At 40.8% G+C, this 5028-nt stretch overlaps 1 pseudogene; it reads left to right on the top strand.

Annotated features, from left to right (window-relative positions):
- The first annotated feature begins 726 nt into the window (after nucleotides 1-726).
- Nucleotides 727-2368, top strand: LOC143703906 (uncharacterized; annotated as a pseudogene).
- Nucleotides 2369-5028: the final 2660 nt, after the last annotated feature.

The following is a 5028-nucleotide window of genomic DNA, read 5'->3' as shown; positions in this document are numbered from 1 at the left end:
AACACTGACCATATGCAACTTGTTCTTCTTTGCAGAGAGCAAGATTTCAAGTTCTTCGGACATGATTTGGTGATGGGGCAGTTGGTAAAGGATCTTAAAGACCTTGAGGTGAGTGGCATCCGAATGCCCAGTGGTGAGATTAGGAAAGCAATTGTGTGTGCCATTGCTGGAGATAATCTTGGCTCACATGCTATAGGAGGTTTTGTTGAAAATTTCAGCACCAGTTCCTTCTTTTGCAGATTTTGTGAAATCGATCGACCAACATTTGTGGCAGACCCACTGGCCAAGGGGCCAAGCAGGACTGTTCATTCATATAAAGGTAATATCCAAGCAGAAGATTTGCACCTTAAAAAAGGGGTCAAATTTGACTCACTGTTCAATGACTTATCACATTACCATGTGTGCCAGCCTGGCTTGCCTCCATGCATTGGACATGATCTTTTTGAAGGTGTTGTGTCTTATGATTTGGCTCTGTGCATTAAACATCTGGTCAGAGTTGAGAAACAGTTTACATATGTGGAACTGAATAGAAGGGTAAATCAATTTAGATACCTAGGCAATGATGCACATGATAAGCCATGTGAGATAAATTCTGGGAGTGATAAACTTGGAGGGCATGCTGTTCAGAACTGGCGTTTCCTGAGATTGCTACCGGTGTTAATAGGAGATAAAATAAGGGACCCAGCTGATAATGATGTGTGGCAACTTGTTTTGCAGCTCCGACAGATGGTAGAGTTCATCTGTGCACCTGCCATTTCTTCTGGACAGATCGCCTACTTAAAGGTAATGATTGAGGACTACATGTATTTTCGAAAGAAACTATTTCCTGACCATCCTCTGAGGCCAAAACACCATTATGTTACCCATTATCCAGAACTAACAGTCCAGTTTGGGCCACTCATTCGTCTCTGGACCCTCAGATTTGAAAGCAAACACACATATTTTAAGCAGTGTTCAAGAAAGTTGCACAATTTCAAGAACATTTGCTCTACTCTTGCTGAAAGGCATCAGATCTAAAGTATGTAGAGGGGGCGCCTGGAGTGGACCTATCTGATTTACTCCCACCCATCCAGATTCGCAAACTGCTAGACAGCTTTAACAGAGGTTATTTTGACATTCTGTGTATGTATAAAGTATATTTTTTGATAACAGATATATTAGCACAGTAACATAACACTGACTTGTTGATGATGTATTTTCTTTTTCTATTAGCTGGAGAACAAAATATATCTAGTGATGTCCCTCCAACAACAACTCCGCCTTCCTCCACTGTCACCTTAGACACAATTAGCCCACCAAGCCTTTCTTCAACCACAGCAGTTACTTGGCCCGAGTCATTTCAGGTTCCTTGGAACCAAATGCCGAGTGAATTACGCATTGCAGTAGCAAATAGAAAGAGACCACTCCCCCCTGATCGCCGCAAAATGATTCGCATCATTGTTGATGAAATTATGAAACATGAAAAGAATCCAAGCAAAGCACAGTGCCTTGCTGTTGCTCTCAAAATTGTCAAACAGTATCCAAAGAGCTTTTCTGATTTTGATGATGCTCAAGAAAGAAATGAAATTGGGTACTACTCCCTCTTGAAACAAATAAAAACCCGTGTAGAACACGTCAATAGAGATAATACTTTAACACGCAGGCGACGGATCAGGGGAGTATCTGACACACCTGAGAGAATGCAATGCAGAGAACCAACAGCCACATACGGATGTGCACAATGGCAGCCTGAGCCTCCGCTTGCAAATTCTGATGATGTACTTGAGGAAAAAAGACCAGCAATATGGAAAAAGTGGAGCTGACAGGGGGGATGTTTGTGCCTTAATGAAGGAAACTTACTATTTGCAAAGAAAGCACATCAATAACACACAAGCACCTCCTATCAAAGACCTCAAAAGCAAATGGCCATACCTTTTTGTGCAAAAGCACATATATGCACATTTTGAGGAGCTTACCAGTATCACCATCCACAAAAGGCTCAACCAGGCCATACAAGAGTATGGTAAAGTTCTCGTTGACTTCTTTAAGAGCAAACCCACAAATGATATGGTCAAGAAAGTCTTGTCCAGCGAAGAGGAAGAAGTTGGACCCCTTGTGATTAAACTCATCCTGTCACATTTCCGAGAGGATCCAGATGGACTTCTGCTTCTTGCAAATGTAAGTATATTGATGAAAACCACTGTTTTTTTGTTGTTGTATGTTCTTGTATTAGTTTATATGGACAGGCCCTCCACTGGGATCCTGTGGAGTTAATGTGTTTTTCTTCTCCACTCTCTAGAGGTGCACCACAGCAGCTGACCTTCAAGCGACACACACCATACCTGGGAGCCCACGACTAATTGTGCTTGGTAAGTCTGCACACTCTTGATTGACCAGAACTTGGTCTTGACCAGAAAAGAAAAGCTTGTATGTGTAACTACTTAAACAGTGTACTTTGCAGTTTAATCTTTTTCAGTCAGGGCTTTGTCTCTATTACGGATGTTTATTTTATTGTTCCTCTATTTAGTTTTCAAGTTAAACATTTTTGTAAGGCTGTCTTGTTGGCTTTGTGCTTGCTGTGCTAGTCTGTGTTACCGGTAATACTCGGTGTCCGTACATCATTACATTACACTGCTGTACTGCCCCCACTGTCCTTTGCTTTTTTATAGAAATAAAAACAGTTTAGTTCACTTGGACAAGAGATGCTACAGTTGTAAACATCTGAAGTTGAAAGCATCTGCTCTAATTTGCTTATTGTTTTGTTACTCCTCTTGTTAATTTGGTTTAAAAGAATGAGTCCATTCACTCTTAAGTACTTAAATGTAGTTTAAATGTAAAAAGCTGAACGATAATAAATGATATAGTTAAAAAAGACTATTGTCACATGTGGTATTGATTGTTTTAGGAGACACTTTGACGAATGGGCACTGGATGCTGACTATTGAAGGCGAGGTTGTGTGTGAGGGTATTCAGCCCAGCTTCCTGTCTGGCCTTGCCTCTCTGCATATTATATATTCAACCTTGTTATATATATATTATATATTATACCTTGAGTACCAGGAGGAGGCAGCGTGTACTTTGGAGTTCATTCAAAGGTAATGGTTGAATCTAAAGCATTTTACATATGTAGATTATGTTTTATCAGAACTTTCCTTTTATCTATGTAGACACTATCTACATAGAATATTATGTTTATATCTATATTATATCTATTTATCTTTTGAGGCCTTTAATACATTTCTCACAATGACTCGAGAAGAGATCACATTTTTCAGTGTGAATGATTTAGCACATGTCTGCCTATTTAACACCAGCAAACTAATGAGTTAAATCAGATGTTGTAATTAGTGGACATCTAAAACTTCCTTGGAAATCTAACATATGGTCCAATTTCAAAAACATGATTACCTGCCTCATAAGCTAAAGCCAACCTTAATTACATATTGTCTGTTTCATGACCCTGTAGGCGCTTTGTAGGCATTAATCCGGAGAGAGGAACAAAGTCATCAAAAGGAAAAGTGCCATCTAAAATGACAGGGCAAATGGTGCAGAAAAAACAGGTTGCAGTGAAGCCACATGTTGCCACTCTTCTCTGCAAATTGATGGATTTTCAGTGGAATTTCTAAAATGTAAGTAGACGCAAACACAAAGATTTTTTTCTTTTATTGTATCTCTGACTGTATCTGTCATCCCTCTATCTGTCTCTGACTGTATCTGTCATCCTCTATCTGTCTCTGACTGTATCTGTCATCCCTCTATCTGTCACTGACTGTATCTGTCATCCTCTATCTGTCACTGACTGTATCTGTCATCCTCTATCTGTCACTGACTGTATCTGTCATCCTCTATCTGTCTCTGACTGTATCTGTCATCCTCTATCTGTCACTGACTGTATCTGTCATCCTCTATCTGTCTCTGACTGTATCTGTCATCCCTCTATCTGTCACTGACTGTATCTGTCATCCTCTATCTGTCACTGACTGTATCTGTCATCCTCTATCTGTCACTGACTGTATCTGTCATCCTCTATCTGTCACTGACTGTATCTGTCATCCCTCTATCTGTCACTGACTGTATCTGTCATCCTCTATCTGTCACTGACTGTATCTGTCATCCTCTATCTGTCACTGACTGTATCTGTCATCCCTCTATCTGTCACTGACTGTATCTGTCATCCTCTATCTGTCACTGACTGTATCTGTCATCCTCTATCTGTCACTGACTGTATCTGTCATCCTCTATCTGTCACTGACTGTATCTGTCATCCTCTATCTGTCACTGACTGTATCTGTCATCCTCTATCTGTCTCTGACTGTATCTGTCATCCCTCTATCTGTCTCTGACTGTATCTGTCATCCTCTATCTGTCACTGACTGTATCTGTCATCCTCTATCTGTCTCTGACTGTATCTGTCATCCTCTATCTGTCTCTGACTGTATCTGTCATCCCTCTATCTGTCACTGACTGTATCTGTCATCCTCTATCTGTCACTGACTGTATCTGTCATCCTCTATCTGTCACTGACTGTATCTGTCATCCTCTATCTGTCACTGACTGTATCTGTCATCCCTCTATCTGTCACTGACTGTATCTGTCATCCTCTATCTGTCACTGACTGTATCTGTCATCCTCTATCTGTCACTGACTGTATCTGTCATCCCTCTATCTGTCACTGACTGTATCTGTCATCCTCTATCTGTCACTGACTGTATCTGTCATCCTCTATCTGTCACTGACTGTATCTGTCATCCCTCTATCTGTCACTGACTGTATCTGTCATCCCTCTATCTGTCACTGACTGTATCTGTCATCCTCTATCTGTCACTGACTGTATCTGTCATCCTCTATCTGTCACTGACTGTATCTGTCATCCCTCTATCTGTCACTGACTGTATCTGTCATCCTCTATCTGTCACTGACTGTATCTGTCATCCTCTATCTGTCTCTGACTGTATCTGTCATCCCTCTATCTGTCTCTGACTGTATCTGTCATCCTCTATCTGTCACTGACTGTATCTGTCATCCTCTATCTGTCACTGACTGTATCTG

This window comes from Siphateles boraxobius, unplaced genomic scaffold (genome assembly GCF_051911475.1).
Source record: "Siphateles boraxobius isolate OS27281-9 unplaced genomic scaffold, OSU_SipBor_1 39, whole genome shotgun sequence".
NCBI lineage: Eukaryota > Metazoa > Chordata > Actinopteri > Cypriniformes > Leuciscidae > Siphateles > Siphateles boraxobius.
The sequence above is the reverse complement of the archived record's forward strand: the minus strand, read 5'-3'. Positions and strand labels throughout refer to the sequence as shown.